Genomic DNA, 17,490 nt, shown 5'->3' with positions numbered 1-17,490 from the left:
TCCCATCGTGGTGGTGGGATCAGCTTGGGTGCAGAGTGGTCCAGCTCCACTCCATTCACCTCCAAAGAGGAGGCTGGCAGCAAGATGAAAGTTATTTTTCCCCAAACTGCAAGTTACTCTGATGTTTTTTACTACAAAGAAATAACACTGAAATTAAAACAAAACCAAGTGCCCTTCCTCCCAGATCCAAACATTGTTCACAGCTGTTTATTCAACAGAAGAGCACTTCCAAACAAAGCCTTTATGTAGGGGCAGCCATCCCAACCCCAGAGCCTCCGAATATACAGCACAAATTCCCCAGGAGTGCTGCAAAGCAATGGCAGCCAGGGGCACCACCAAGGACACCAGCAGCCACCTCACAGAGCTGAGGGACATGCACCCAAACCCCCTCCACAAATGTAGCATAGGTAGGTTAGGATGCCACAGCTACTTCTTCAAGCAAGAATTGCTGCTGAAGTGTGTTACAGCCCACAAGGAAGTTGGTGATGGGCTGCATTTTATTTTTATACCCTCAGCTTCATCTGTGTCCATCTTTACACCGATGAAGGAACAGCTGCTTTTAATCTCACTTTTAAATCCCGGGCCTGGTATGGCAACTTCTCAGGAGCTGTGGGTGCTATCCTTAACTGGCCAACGAGACTCAAATGCCAGCTATTATCCTATGGCAGCTATGTGTGGCATTAGCTGTGGGTCTTTTTTGCTGTTGATCTAATTTTCACAGTAGCAGTTGGGGCTTGGGAGTCAGAAATGCTGTAGTCACTTCTCTTGCTAAACATTTCTATTCACTCACTGGAGGCGTGCGGAGGGTTGTTCGGAGCTGCTTTGACACCAAAGGTTTTATTTCCAGAGACTGTCACACGGTGATACAAACTGCCAGGGGAATTTAAGCACAGATGATTAATGCATAGTAAGGTAACCCTTGGACTGGCAGAGCTGCTATTCCTGTGGAAAGAGTGCCTTGTAATAGCTCATTTATATAAGAGCAGTGAGGTACCGACATTCTGGCCTGGGAAGTGCCATGGTTTGAGTTCAACTTTTTCCTTAAAAATGTGGAAAATGGGGTGGGCATGAGGCTTCTGGGCACTGGAGGCAAAATACAGAACAACCCACCTTAGATAAGACCGTACAGACCCACAGAGGCGAGGCTGCAGGCAGGTGGCCTGCTTTGCCTATGCATAGATCTGGTCCGGCAAAGAAAATATTCTCCATAGACATCAGCCTGTTGGCCTGTTTCTGCCTTTTGGAAGGCAAAGAGGGGAGCTTCATTTAAAGTGGCTGGAAGAACATGGAAACAGATCTATCGTGTAGAGAGGGGAAGAGCTAAATGCAGGTGAAAAAGAATTATTTCAGTCTTCCCTGGGATGGGTAGTTAAGTACGAAAAGATGTTTCCCCTTCTTTCCACTAACTTTCACCCAAAGTTAGCAATTCCTTCCTAAAGCTTGCCTGCCACATAGTTCTGTGTGGGCCAGCGGAGGCAATGCTGAGTTAAGTCAACTCCTTTGGAGGATGAATGAATGCCTGGGACAGAGACAGGTGGAAAATATAGAGCTAGCACGATACGAGAGACTGGAAAAAGGTTATTTCCTCATTTTCTCATGAAGATAAGTTTTATAAAGGAATACACAGTCTGTGCATATTCCTTCTGACCTCGATGGATTGCATTGGGAAGACGGTCAGAAGGGATCCTTTTCCAAATACGAAATACAGAAGGATTGGATGGAATACTTTCTGGAGGAATAGTAAAGGTGCAAGCTGACAGTGAGCCTTCAGAGCCAGCAGTCTGCTGACTTAATATTCCTCTTGAAGAAAAACCAGTGTGCAGAAAGAAAAACAGACATCCTTCACGTCAGTGGTTGCGGATTGTGGTTTCCTTGGGCACAGAGAGATACTTCTGTTGTGCTTCCTTGTCCAGCTTTCACCCAATGAAGAATATAGCTTGTTAATGTGTGTAATCCCCTGGTGATAGAAAACACCGAGAAAAAGGATTAATGATTAAAATACAAATTCTCAGTTTTATTTCTCTGCTACTTTTTTTTTTCTTGTTTGTACGATGGTTTTTTTCCTACAATATCCTTACGTAGCAACGGCTAATCTGAAAAACCTTGGTTCATCGGGCATTGCCTTTCTTTAATAATCATGTCCTATTGGAGATGTAGTGTTCTCTCTTGTTGCTTGATTGCTGATCTACAAAAGCTTGTAGCCAGTTGTTTCAGCTTAAACAAGGAGAAAGTTGACAGAAGGACCTTCAAGACCCTGTTCTTCTTCTGTTCCCTGGCTTGCAAGCTTGTTCTGAACTTGTAATTCCCAAAGAAGCAATACTTCTTATTTTGTCTCATTACTATAATGGTTCAAGAAGGGAAAGAAATCAGAAGGTGTTGAGCTGTGTCAGTGAAGAAACACGTCCATGATCATTGAGGAACCTGTTCATTAATTCCCAGTTCAAAACAGTGTTTTCATTACCCTGGTTTGCTTTAGCAGCCAGAACTAGTTTCAGAAAGATTGAGCTGTTTATGTGTAACTTAAAATGGATGTCCAAGGCATTGCTTTTTTAAATAATTGCTTTGTATTGCTGACTGATTTTCTACTAAACAGGCACGGTTACTTAAATGATACTGTGATATTCACACTTTGTCTTCTGCTCAGTTTCAGGAAATTTGTCTCATGAGGATTAGAAATGCTGCCATCTGCAATACAGACATTTCTATCAGCGGATATGACCAGGAAAACCTACTGTTTGTGAGTAATTGCTTCTAAAAATAAGCACTGGTTCTTAAAAGTGAAACGGGAGAGTGACAAGTAGCTTTAAAACAATTCTTCTAGTTAGCAGCAGAAAATAACTCACATCTGTGGCTATGTTGTAAGGCAAGCACCATGGGCACAGGGCGGGGTGCTAATCCCCTACCAGCCCAAATGCAGCCTTTGCCCCTCTGTCCCACATGGCACCGGGCCGTGAGTGGGAGGCCCTCAGCCCCCTCCTCTCCTCTGACGGGGGGTGCTCACGGGGCGGAGAGGAGCTGCGGGAGCAAGGGGCAGGAGAGTGGCACAGGCACACAAGCTGCTGAGACGGCAAGGGAAAAGGTAGCAGGGGTCAGATCAAGGGGCAGGATTAGACCCTCTCTTTATCCTGTAGGACCAATCCATGCAGGTACCGAAGCCTCTGTACTTTCTCTGAAGGGCATAGCAGACTTTCTTTCGTAAACTGCTGATCAAGGGAGTAAATCAGAGCTTATAGCCAGTAAAGTAACGTGTGACAGCTTCTCCTGTCTTTCTCTTAGCAATAGGTCTTCAGTGCTGCCAAGAGACAATTAAATTGACACCAACATCTTAATATGCTTGCTTTGATGACCGGGTTTTTGTCACTGTTGTCCAGATTGCTCAACTCACACGTGTTAAAGGACACAGAGGAAAACCATCAGTTCAGCCTCTGATCTGCACCCAGTCTACATTTTCATCTAAAATAAGCCATCCCTAGCTCACAGCAGAGAAACTGATGGGAGTGAAGAAAAAGCTCCCAGAGGCAGATCAGCCATCAACGATTCAAGGGAGAATTTCCATCGCAGTTCGGCAATGGCTGAACCCCAGCCCTCTGCTACCAGATGCTTTTAGCTTCAGACAGGGCTGTTACCCTTGTAAATGCTGCTTGGGCAGTAAAACATTAGGCAACTGCTGGCTATCATCCTTTCCCACAAACCCACAGGTAGCAGCAATTTTAGACCCCTCTGTTAGATCGCTGATTCAATCTTTTGCACAACTGAGAGAGCAGGGACCTGTGGCCAGAAGGTAGAGAGCAGAAATGGGGCAGGAACTGCTTAAAAAGATGATTAAAAGGCAATCTATTTATAATTTGTGAAAAAAGATAATCAGTAGGTAGTCCACCATTTAACACCCTACTTCTCCTGTCGCACTTAGTCACTAAGTCTCAGTGCGACAAATGAAATCCCTCCTTTGCAAAAGTGCAAGGTTTCTTGTTTGTCATACGGTATCAACCTGAGATTTTTTTAAAGTCTCCTGTTTGGTTTTAAGGCAAGGTCAACTTTGTAAAAATTAAAGCTTTCCAAGAGGGGCACCCAAAACATCTGGCAACTTGGACTTCCAGATCAGAGACACAGTCACTGCCCGCACTGAAAATACAGAAGGCATCTTTCTGTGCTTTCTGTCTTCCTGTCCCACTGGTGAGAGCTCAAGGACAGCCTGTTATCCACCCTTGGCCAGGGGTCAGCAGGGCATTTCTGGAGTCCTGTGCCTCCCAAGAGCCCTCTTATAGCCCTCTCAGAGATGACTGTGTGAGCACAATGTGTTCCCCTGCTTTCTGAGAGCAGGAAACATACTGGCCGAAGCAATTTCCGTTTTCCAAAAGTCGTCCTTCTTACCTGTACACATCTTCTAGCTCCAAACTCAGAGACAAATGATGGACAAGTTTTCACACCGGGACTCTGCACAAAGCAGAGGGGAGGCAGCCTTGCAGCCAGCCGAGGCACATTGCCTGTGCTTTGCTTCACAGCGCACACAGCGCTGCAGCAGCTCCCTGCACAGCGTTCCCTGGGTGACTCCGATGAACCAGGGCTGTAAAGAGGCTTCAGGTGGCAGATGGCAGGCTCTGAGCCACACACGCTTTTAAATTAGTGTAGTTTCAGACCACTGTAATCTGGTTTGGTTCTTGTGGCTTGCCCAAGCTGCAAAAGGTATGAAAACAGCAGAAACCTAGGTCTGCATGTCTGGAGAGCACATGCATGATACAGTACAGGAGACAGTGGGAATTTGTGGAAATTTAGCAGAAGAAAACTATGACCAGCTGTCAAAAAGAATTTCTTTACAAAGTGGTGATCTAATCAAAGAAAGTGGTAAGACACTGCTTACTCCAGGTACTCTGGGTGAAGAGAGAAACAGTCTGCATCGGCTGGACCTGTCCTTCTACCCCCAAACCTCCCTGTTCTAGGGCAGCTCTTTCATAAATATTTTACACTACAGCTCGCTATGCAAGCCTGCGATCTGAAGCCAGTTGTGTGGCCATTTCTGTCTCTAACAGCTTTATCCACCACAGCCCATATAAATCAGTGGGAATTATTCTCATGGAAAACTGGGGTCTCGAAACAGGCCCTTGTAATATAGCAGATAAATCAGCAGCAGTGTTGGCATTGCATAAAGGGCAGGGTGAATAATAATAGCAACAAAGAACTCCCAGCATCCAGAAAGCGCCGCAGAGGTCAGGCTCTGCCATGAAGGCAGTTGTTCAGGAGAGATTTAGATGTTTTGAAGGAAAGTGCAGCAGGACAGTCACGCAGGGAGCTACTAAAAGGCTCTGTTTCAGCCGCAGCCCCCTGGTCCAGGGTGCTGGCTGAGGAGGCTGCCACAGAGCTGAGCACTTTTCCACCAATTCCCATGTAAATTATGTTTCCAAGCATGCTTTATGCATGTCCCATAGTCCACAGCCCTGCTGCAGGTGACTCAGTCCATACTGGTAGGCTGTGAAAACTGCAGCCTGCTCCTATGCAGCCTCTTAAAGGGTGCCTCCAGCAGCCTGCCCTCTGCCCAGCTCTTGCTCCCCTCTCCAGCAGCCATCTCAGCCATTTGCAGCTGGGTGAGCGCCTCCGTTTCCTATGGAAATTCAGTCAGAAATTGGAAGTCAGAGCTGGAAGTTGCCACCATCCAGCCTTACCCTCACACTCCATAATCCCGTCGCAGTGATTTGCCAGAATTTTCCTTTATTCCAGCCTTTCCAGCAAATCCTCCCCACGTTGCTCCAGTTAAGCCCAGGTGAACACATTATCATAGTTATCTTCGCTGCGCACTGGCTCTTCAGAGTCTGAACAGACTGCAATGTTCTCAAATGTGTCTTTCTTCAATGGATTATTTTTGAATTTCTTCAACAAATAATTCCTGGTCTGTACCCTGACTCACTGCGCGCTGTACCTCTCTTAAGTAATGCATGCTAATGATCATCTGTTCTGCATTTTATGTCTAGTAGTGGTACAAGATGAAAGCCCAGTATTGCCTATTATACTGGGGCTACAGATATATATATATATATAAAAAACCACCCTGCAAGATGACATCTGTTGTAGCCAAAGTTCATATATTCCTTCATGAAAATTCAACTACATTACAAAAAAAAAAAAAAAGGATTTGCAATAGATGGAGAATGATTCATGCTTAAATATACAGCAGAATGCCACTCAGAATTCTCTCTTTTCCCTGGTCCTTGCTGTTTTGTGAGTCCAGCCCATGAGGAACTATGATCAATGCTAACAAATGTACATTTTCTCACCTTGCCCTTCAGCATTTCATCAGAGATAACACTAAAATCTGGTGCTCTTTTGACATCACACAAATAGCATTTTCTGTCTTCTCTCTCACAGACTGTTTTATCTTTCACTGCTCAGCAAATCTTCACATGAAGCTAAATGTTTAGCTGCAAAAAAATGAAGCGTATGGAGGAGATGCATGAATACAGAAAGTAGCAGGACTGTCACTGAATGGTCCTTTTTTCGGATAAATTGTCCCCATTTCAGTGGTTAGTGAACAGCTGCCCCCCAGCTGAGATTTATCAGATGAAGACAAAGTGACACAAAATCTAGCAGAGAGAGCTGTGAAAACTGGAGGGCTCTTTCTGGCTGTGTCGAAGCGACTGGGCATTTATGTCCCGGACGAGGATGCCCAGGTCTGTGCTCCCAGCAGCATCCCCTGCTGGGGAAGGATGACACTGCTGAGTGCCAGCCAGTGAAAGAAACCAGAGCTGAAGCCCTGAGACCAGTCCCCAGATTGATATCTGGCACAGCCTTCTGTATCCCTGAGCTACAGAAGTAGGTCAGAAATTTATGTAAGAGACCGTAGCACTTCTATCCAGGTAGCATGCGCTTCCTTGGGCACTCCCTGATTTACAGCTGCTGGGCACAAATGTTTTTCCCATTGCTCTTGGTCACTGCGGTCCCTCGGTGCCGTGGTGAACATTCAAAGCCAGCCTGGGTCTCCTGCTCCACCTGTGCAGCGCCACGTGCTGAATTGGAAGCTGGAAAAATGTGCTGGACTGAGGGAGGAGGGAAGGTGCTATTGCAGCCATTGCTGTCTTCATCTTCAGATGCCTGCAACAGCAAAGTGAGGTGGGGCCGTGCTTCCCTCCTTCTTCATTACACGTTTCTGAGGACTGCAATTTACTGTAATTCAGAATGAAGCTGCTGTTTTGTGGGGGAAGGTTAGTTTGCTAAGATGCCAGCACACCTCCAAGGCAGCTGCAGCTGGGTTGTCAATGAGTTGGTGGTGGGTGACGCCAGGTTGTGAGAGTGAGACAAGGAACTTGACACCCATGCAGGTATCCTACATGAACTGCGGAAGAAAAAAATTGGTGTTTTAGGATCTCACAGATGGGAGAGACGATGGAAAAGCATCAGGAGGGAAGTACACAGGGATGGAAACCATCCATTATCGCCCAGAGGAGGCTGGCACTGAGGTGGTGTGGTACAAGCTTTTAACATCCTGCTTATCTTACTATTTACACTGGGAGTGTCTATCTGCTGGAAGCAAAGTGGCATGAGCAAATGCCTGGTTTTTCCTAATTATTTCAGATTTCATGTACCTGTGAGTTTCATGGCAGGGCTGGATCCTCAGGGGGGATGCCTGAGCAGGGATCCCATAAAGCTCTAGCAAGGACCACAGCGGTGAGGGAGGACACACTGCACCACCGCGTACATCGTGCCCTGCAAGGGAACCCACATGCCAGCCAGGAACCTACTGAAGACTACTTTGAAGTTAAGTCCTGTTTTTTTGTTCTTCTGTCATGTCTCAGGATGATCTGAGTTCTAAGATGTTTTTTTTTAAGATTGCTCTTGTAATTAAATGATTCTCGGTGGGAATAAAAATTTTATTTACAAAAATTCCCTGCAAAAACTGACAATTAAGTGCCGGCAATTTTTGTAATGCTCACTACAATCATGGCACTGATTAAAACCAAGAACTACCCCTGCAGATACATGGGGAAAATCATTCCTGGCCTCTCACAAATTGCAATTTAGTGTGCTGGCAAAATACCAAGTGCCCAGCTCATACCCGGCCAATAAAAGCACCGGAACACTTTTCCATGTATTTCTCTGCTAAGGTTTTGTGTTAATGGAACAGGACGTTCCGATAACCTTTTAAAACATTGGACTAATTCAGTTGTTTGGGTTTGCGAGAGCCAAGCTGTGTTAGTCCAGTTGTTGGGTAATAAGCGAAGGGAGGCAGCACAGAGGGGGGCAGGGCAATATTTTAAGGTGTTTTCATGTAATAGTTGGTATAAAAGAAGAGGTGAGCTGGCCAGTGGGGAATTTGGCTTGCTAACAGGGCCAAGGGGACAGACAGCTGCAAGGCTGTTGTCTCTCCCCAGCATCACCAGTCTGTGAGCCAGGCCGCACCTGCGCAGCACTGGTACTATCATCCTGGGATGAGAGGGATACATGGGGATGAATAATTCAGCTGCAAATCAGCTCTCCAACTGCACAGCTTTTTCTTTTTTTTTTTTTTTTTTTTTTCCCCTGGGTTTCTATTTTTAATTTAGATACTCCCACATGTGTTTTTGGTAGATTAGAGACATGAGAAATCAGAGAAGAAGGCTGATGCAGACAGGTAACAGAGCCTGGGGGTGGTGGAGGTTGAACCGACAATGGCCTGGAGCAGGGCTGGGGCAGCCCTTCTGCTGAGGGCAGCACAGGGCTGCTGGCACGGTCCTGTGAGGGGATGAGCACCCCTGAGTCCTTTTTACGTCAGTGGGAGGTGAAAGTGCTCAGTATCACTTGGATTTAAATCCCTATGTCAGCAATTAGAAAGAAGCAGTGGTCAGTGGAGGTGCTCTACCACGGGATGGACTTCAGGGAAACTGCATTCGGTTTTGAGGTCTGCTATGCATCTCTTCTATGCAAATCTTGTAAATCCTCTGTCTTGTAGTTCCAAATTTGTTATTGAGAAAATCACTACCACTGCTTCTTTTGGTCTTCCTTGTCTAGCTATAATCTCTAGGGAAGAAACCATCACTGCTTGTTTATAGCTATAGATTATTCATGGGGGAGCCTCTTTTACTGCATGGTAACATCTTCCTATCACAGGTTTTGATCATGAAGATCAGAAAGAGAATCGTCAGAAAGGTTTCAGAGAATAAAAGTTTTCGGTGCTGCAGCTTAGTGAGCTGGTGGGGGGCTAGAGGAAACAATGGGGAAGAAAAGCTGCCAATTTGGGCAAAAGCAAAATTATCATTCCATGTTCATCCTTGTGGAACTGAGATTTCCAGAAAAGACTGGCTGGCATTTTCATTTGTACACTAGCTCCTGAAGATTATAAAACCAAAGATCAAAGCATAAGGGAAGTGCTGTCATGGCTGAGAATCTTTTTCTTTTGCTCTGTATACAATATTTTCCAATAAATTACTGCAGATGAGTCCTAATACTGGTAATGAGTATTTTTATGAAGTCTAGACTGCTCTTGCAGATTCCTGGCTGGAAAAGTTATTGGTATGTTGCTGTGGACTCAAGGAAAGCCTTGAAATATAGAGTAGTTTGCTCTCTTCTTGTCATGTAACGTGGAGTCTTAAGTCTCAGTTCTAAGTCAAGGGATATGGGGAACCTCTTAAAATTGAGGTAAAAGGGAAGCAAGTATTTGAAACCCAAAAGTGGAGGAACTAATGTGAGATCATCCAGTAGTCTACTGCCATGGCGGGGGAAAACATCTAGATTTCCTGAGGCACCGTGTCCTGTGCTACACTTCCTCAGCATCTAAATAAAAGGCTATATGTAAAAAACAAACAAACAAAAAACGAACACTATTTCTTGATCTTTGTGAACAAGAAAAACAGAAAACCCTGGACTGACTGCTAAACTCATTGCTAAACTGCTTGATTCCAGGTAAGGAGAGCCTGCTGCTGCTCCCACATTTTAGGGAGAAAGAAGGGAAATAGAAATCTGTAATGATGAGGAAGCCAACATCTTTCACAACAGAAATTTCATGACTAATTGTTCACAAAGCTTGATGATCAGTTTTAACTACATGATATTCAGGAGACTGGAACAAGAAGCACCATTACTCTCAGTTCAGTAGGTAGGTCGCTAGTCAACCAGCTAAATATCCAATAACCTCCATTTATCGTGTACCTTTGTCTTCCTTACTTCTAAGAAAATGAGTGCCAACAGGTGCATGCCACAGGGTGGCTTCTCACAGCAACATTTTACAAAGAGTAGCTACAATCTTAAGATACAAAACAACGTGCCAGACATACAAAAAGTTTCTCTTTCCTTCCTAAAACATGAATTTTATCTCCAAAAACTACACTTGCCTGCAGCCCCCAAACAGCAAATCTACAGAAGTGAAGCAGTCTGGCTTGAGATAGGGAATCCTTGGAGGCACTAAAGCAGGAATGGATTGCTTTATATCGTTAGAAAGCCAAGACTGTCTACTTTCCTAAGGGATATAAAGCATTCAGTGTGCATCTGGTATTTCAGAAGATACTGAGCCATAGCACTGCCCCAGAATAATCTTTTGCACATGCATTGCAGGCCATTTTAGAGCTTCTAAACTTTTATCAAAGATTGAATTACTTTTCTTCTCTAATGGCATGTCTAAAGGCATGATGCAGACATCTTATACACCTTTTTACCCACCTATTTCTCCATCACTCCCTTCAGATTTAAAGAAAGATAGGCACTAAAAATCCTGGACAGTCCATAAGAAATCTTCTGAGTATCCCATTCATGTAAAAGCAGTGCTAATGTGCACTGGGGATTCTAGGTGTCAAGCTACCTTCTACTTTTAATTCATTCAGTGAGCTTCTATACATTAAAGAGTAGAAAACAACATTCAAATTAAAAAAAAATTTAAGTATTAAATAAGGTAACAATATAAGTACTGGACTTGCAAAAAACATCAAAACTAAACATTATGCACACTCCTTAGACTTAGGAATGTTAGGAAATACTATTGCCAAAATAAGTAAAAAAAACACCTTTAGAAGTAAGAAGACTCAAAAGTAGGAATCTGATTGTATGGGCTGTATGTACGGAGTACCTGAATGATATCTTGGCATTTTGTTCACTTCATGCAAACATTTTTTTACAAGTTCAGGCTGAAACAAAAGAAGTTTGAGTTGGCTACTGAAGCAACCCTGAGTTCCTCACATGGGACACAAAGACAGGAAACCTTGACAGGTCACCTCAGCATCACTGTGGGTCTGCATAGCTAGAAGCAAAACTTGCCTTGAATTCCAGAATATAATTTGGCATTGTTGAGTTTATTTATGGCAACAGAATCTAAAACGAGCCTTACTCTCCAAAGAGACACACTCAACTGTTAAAAAATTGCAGTCAGGTAAATATCCTTTCACTGGTGAAATACAACTACTTAACATTTAAAATATATTTTCTTTATATATATATAGCATAAAAATCTTGACCATCTATTAAGCAGCAATATATTCCATTTTCCTATATAGTTTTTGTGACATCTGTATTTTTTGTGATGTTCTTTATTTTCAGCTACAAGGAGAAAATGAGTGGCAGGTTTTATAGCATCAAATCCTGAAAATGCTCAGTTAATTGGTATTTAGGAATTGCAATCCAGAGCAGTTAATCCTTTTATTAGTTTTCTTATCATTGGGAAGCACAAAAATTTCTATCTAGTACCAATGGATTTGAATTTTATATGTAAGATTGCTAACAACCATGATCATTCTATGGAGTGGACTTAATATCTTCATAGTCTACATGGCATTAAAATATATCTGTTTGATAATACCATCAATAAGGTAATAAAAATAGCAAAAAAATAGAATAAAAAAGTACTAAAGTTAAATCATAGATGATCATTAGGAAAGACTGTCAGACTTCAAACAGCATCCACAATACTTTACCAACCCTTTTTTGTTTCCTTTGCAAAATAAATTAAATTAAAAATTCCTTTAACAGGACTCAGAGCTCCAAATAGTGCTAATGAAAAATAAGGTATCATGAGACAGAAGAGGATCATAATAGCATCATAACTTTTCCAGCTGTAATATCTGCAATATTCTAAAGCAGCACAATATTCTCTTTGCTGGACTGCGAGCTGCTGTCCTCTCTCCCCAGCTTACACCGTCCCTGACAAAACGGTTTGCTGGGTTCAGTATCTAAGTGCTCTTGTGCTGGTCCTGCTTGGGCTCTCCCAGCTAAATAGCCTTCACAATCCCCAGATCTGGGATCCCTGTGGCTTTCAAGCTTTAGGAGTTGAAGCAGTTGCAGACTACACTGCTGCTCCAAACCCCTTCTGGGACTTGGGGCTCCCAGACCACCATTTGTTTCCCCTTTCTGCTTTGCGATTGGGCTGAGTCTGACTTCTGACAGCAGCCTATTAGCAACTTCACTCCTCCTAGGACTTTCCCATTTTCCATCTCTTGTGTTTGTTGACGATGGAGTGCTTATTGTGTGAGTAAAGTGTGGCACACAGACTTGCACAAAACATCACACCATTTGTCATGAAATACGAGGCTGTTTTTATGCACTGCTGGCTTTTCTGCAGACTCTCCTCCCCACACAGGCATGATGGGAAGCAGCAGATTAGTAAAGGATCATACAACAACAATTTTAAAATGCAGAGATGTCCTGCAGCCACCTTTACAACAGCCCACATGCCCAGAGGACGCAGCTGACCCAAGTGTTCACAAAAGCTATCTTCATGGGAGGCTGGCTCTGTTCTTTGGCTTCTTCTGGAGTCAGTGAAGAGAACAGGGGTCTGACTTAGGTAGTCTGCGTTGCCACTGGATGAGCCTTTCCTCTTAGCGAAAAGTTTTCCTCAGCTAAAACAGGCCCTAGCGAACAATGCCCCTAAACCCATGCCCAGGGTGTGCTCCACATAGCCTTCAGTGGGGTTCCTCCCAAGCACAGCTCCTCACCTGCCCAGGGAGAAAGTGACCCACCCACTCTGGCTACCTGAGCTATAAAATGGGCAAAGCCTGCTGCCACAACCAGTGCTAACTCCCTGTCCATGACCGTTGTTCCTGTGCTTAGGACATTCTTGCATGAATTAATTAGTTTCTTAAGTCTATGAGGAATGAATCAGAGTCCTTGCTGAAATTGCATATCCTTTGTTTGAATCTGCTTTTTGATACAGGAAGGCATGGAATATCCTCTCCTTCCCACCTCTAGCAGGTCATTTCACTATGAGGGAAGAATGCTGAATGAGCTTATACCATATTATCTGGTACACCTGCAGGCCACGCAGGCAGTTTTGCTGAAAAAAAGTGCAAAAGAACCTTCTCCCCTGTCAAAAGTTACATTTCTTTTTTAAGTATAATGATTTTTGGGGGGTGGGGTAGAAGTAAATGATTTAGAGAAATGTTAGCTTTGAGTTACACCTGTCCGACCTTCAGCTTCCCCACTGTACTGTAGGATTTATAGCACGGCTGTATCTGCATTGCTTCGTGATTCAAAGCTAGTGTCTAAAGAGCTATGCTCCCATCTTAAATGTTACTTCAGAAGGTAATTCAGATTTTCTTCAGGAAATAAGGACTTGAGTGACTAATTACAGTACTTCAAGGGGCCACCGACGTTACCAGATCCTGGCTTTCCACAGAGATCATGTCACACCGTCTTTCCTCTTAACTGGTTGAATTTTGTCCTAAAAGTTCCCAGAGTTATTGGAAGAGGGAGGTTTCCTCTCTAGGGGAAAGTTGTTACATGACCTCCCTGAAGCAATAGTGAGAACCTCGTGTTGCTTTCCAGTCTAACTGTAATATGTCTACTTTTTTTTTTTTTCCTTATTATTATTATTATTATTTTCCTTAAATAGCTCTTCTCTGTTCCTGGTATTAACCCAACCAACACAGTCTTAGAAAGAAATCAGTATCCTACCATAGCCTTTGAATTTTTTTGTTTGTTTGTCTAAGCAGCGCTTTATGTCACCTCTCATATGACACGCTTTGTAGTACCTCTCTGCATTTGTTGCAGATGAACTCATATTTCTTACAGAAAGTTGACAGGACCTGTATGCTGTGCTGCACAAGTGCATTCATCCATGCTTTCTACAATGAAACTTTTTCGTTCTGCTGAAAATACCTTGTCTGAAGTATGCTATGAGCACGCACACCTATTTGACAGCTTCATCCCATGGTCAATGCAGAGTCATCCTGTGATCACCTGTGACACCCAGAATTCTCTCTGCCTGAGTCATCTCTCTTCTCACTTAGAGAAGAAATTCCTCATTAACCCTGAAGTGCATGCCCTTACATACTGTTCTAATCAAACATTTTTTCCCATTTATGTACCTGTCAAAGTTTAAAAGGCTTTAATATATGATAGTTTTCTTCTGTATTAGCATCTTCTCATTTCAATAGCACACCTACTTCATATGCCAACGTAGTTAATGGAAACATTACCAGCACTGGTCCTAAAACTGACCCTTGGGGAACTCTTGCGGTAACTTGCTTCTTGGCTCTTCTCTTCCTTTTCCTCCGCACTTTTCCATCAATCAGTTCTTTCCCACCTTTCATGCATGTTCTCTGTTAATCTCAATCTTCTTTTGCTTCATTAATATTTTCCCATTTAGGAGTGTATCGAGTGCTTTACTAAGGTCCAAATGAAATTTACCACATATTCTATTTTGGAAAATCCATTATCTCATTTAAGGAAAGCTATCAGGTTTTTCTGACACCATGTTCCTCTGGTAAACCCAGGCTCCTTTCATCTTGTTTTCTGTTTAACTAGAAAGAATAATTTAATCATTCTTTCTCCTTTGGTAATTATATTGTATGTAGAAATATAGAAGAAAAAGAAAAGAAGTGAATCACATTTACTTCCATGTGGAGCATATTTATATCAATATACATATAAAGTACATATATATGTGTGTGCATATGTTCGTTATATGTTTATATATGCAGACAACATATACACATGCATGTATGTGTATAAAATTTCCAAGCTGCAATGAGCTTAATAGTAAAACATTAGTATTTTAACTTCTCCCTACAATAAAGATCTTTTTTTTTTTCTTCTCATTAATTTTAAGACTTTCAGATATTTTCGTCTTGTTCTACTCCAGTCATTCTTCCTGGAGCCAGCTAACAGCTCAAAAGACAAACCTGGTGTGCAGGATGATTTTACCCAGCACTCAGATTATTTCCTGCTGTCAAATATCATTAGAAAGTTTAAGTGCATTCCAGCTGTTGGATAGTTGCTATGATGAAGTTTGGCCGTCACTGTAAAAAGCAGTTTCAATAGTCACATGGAAAATGTCCATTCACCACCTATTTTAAACATGAGGGTCTGGCCCTTAATGAAAGAAACATCACTGCATGACAAGTTTCCTTAATGTGTCTTTATTCGTTCTTTTCTGACATGGTAGTACAAACTTTTGTAATACACACATTTACTGTGAAAGAGGGTCTGGGACAACCTAACAGTTTCCCTGCCGCCAAAAGGGACAGGTTTCATCATTTTCCCCAAGTGCATCCTCTCCCCTGTCCTGCTTGCTGGACAATCCCTGGTTTTGTGCTGGCTGTGGCAACCATTGAACCCTTTGCTAAACCAGCTCACCTTCCTGGTGGGACAGGCGACCATCTCCTTCCTTTGCTACTCTACTCTTCACCCAGTTTCCAAAATTCACACTCATATATAATAAAGAGAGGTAACATTCCCAGATGCATTTGAGTTGTGGATAACTTAGTGACAATAAATCACCACAAGCAGAGTCCACCAATTCACCAAGACAGGGCTCTTAGCCCCATGACTGTAAATTAAAAACTTTAATGGTCTTAAATCAGCTTATTTTTTTTCCCAGATAAAAGGTAAGAAACACAGAGCTCTGAATGCCGCAAAGGTGTAATTTTGCTCACCACTGCATATAACGAGCTCTGAAAAACAACAAAATTGTGCTAGTGAATTAGAAGATGGTCAAGATGAAAAAGCAGCATGGATTACTTTGCTTGAAAACTGGATTGTTGATGAAGGGCAAAACAGCAAGTGTATTGATTTTGCGAACTTCTCTCCACCTACATGCACACACCTACTTGCAAAATTTAGTCTGGATCAGTAAGAAGCTGTCACAGATACTGCTCTGAACATTGGGGATGTGCATTTGGGGTTAAGTGTAGACACCCACCACAATATAGGTACTGGGAATGAGGCTCACCTAGGACTTATTGGGCCCAGATCCATGTCCCAGCTCCCTGCTCAGGGGCCAACATCACCCTATTAAAACAACACTGGCAAATATGATTTCACTAAGTCTTGATCTTGCACATTTTCATAATCCTACTGTGTCACTCAGTGGCTGAATGAGTGGCACTCAGACAGGTCCAGGTTCCTCCCTGGATGGGAGGAGGGCATTTACTTACTAATCCACAAATCCATTTTTCCATTTGACACATTCTGTAAGTTCTTCATCTTGCAAAATTGATAGATGATGAGCCTGTGTTGACTTAAATGCTTCAGATGACAAGAACCTCCATGATCAAGGCCAGTCTCCTGCTAGAGCAGATGTCAACAGTATCATTTAATAAGTTTATGAACATATTAAGCTACACGCCTAGTAATATGACTGCCTTTGTCTAAATCCATTCCCTTCTGTACCAAAAGTGTAACTCTACCTCTTGTATCTGTTTCAAGAGTTTATTCTTCCATTACCACAATATCTGAGTGCTCTTTAAATAAAATCTATTGGAAAAAGTGAGGATCCTATTTATTTTAATGGAGTCACTCAGAATTTTTCCCTTTGAGGTCTGGGCTCAGATGGGGGATAGAGGTTTGAGAGGTTGTGTCTTTTTCTGTTGTTTTGTTTTGTTTGTTTTCTTTGTTTTGTTCATTTTGTTTTAATTTAATCTATTAATTTCTTGCTTTTTTATATTCTCGAGTGCGACTCTTTACATCCCTGCAATCCAATCACCTGCAATTGTTATCTGACCTTATGCTTTAAAGCAAAAACACTAAACGCACGTATATATTAACAAAGGGGAAATGAAACTCAGAAGCAAAAGCTACTCTAAAGGAGTCTAATGGGGAAAAAAAAAAAAGGCAAACTAATTACATGAAATGAGGATGGGATTTGAAGTATGCAGACAATAAAAATTATTTTGTATTCCAAATGCTGCTTTTTAATCCTCTTTCTGTAGGAGGCTGGAAAAATACTAGTAATATTTTTGATATGGAGCAAAAGAGCAATGCCAGGAAATACAAACATCAATTCTGATAACTATCAGCAAAGGCAAAATTATACTTGTACAGAAATCTGGGAAGCGTGTCTATTTAAGTGACAGACAACTGGGGCACTTCTGCAGATTCCTCATACAGGAACTAATGAATTATCTAACTACTAAATTATCTGCAGGCTTTGTGTTGATTAACAAAAATGCCAACAAATAAGTTAATGCAAAGGCTATGCAATTCCAGAATGAAAAAGAAAACAGGAGAATACTAGCCTTATGGAAAATAGTTTACTATCAAATTTAGCATAAGGGCCAACACAAATTTCATTATATCACTAATTTCCCATAATGAAAGGAGACTGTG

This window comes from Anser brachyrhynchus (assembly GCF_964034855.1).
Source record: "Anser brachyrhynchus genome assembly, chromosome: 2".
Classification (NCBI taxonomy): Eukaryota; Metazoa; Chordata; class Aves; order Anseriformes; family Anatidae; genus Anser; species Anser brachyrhynchus.
This window is presented reverse-complemented; position numbering follows the sequence as displayed.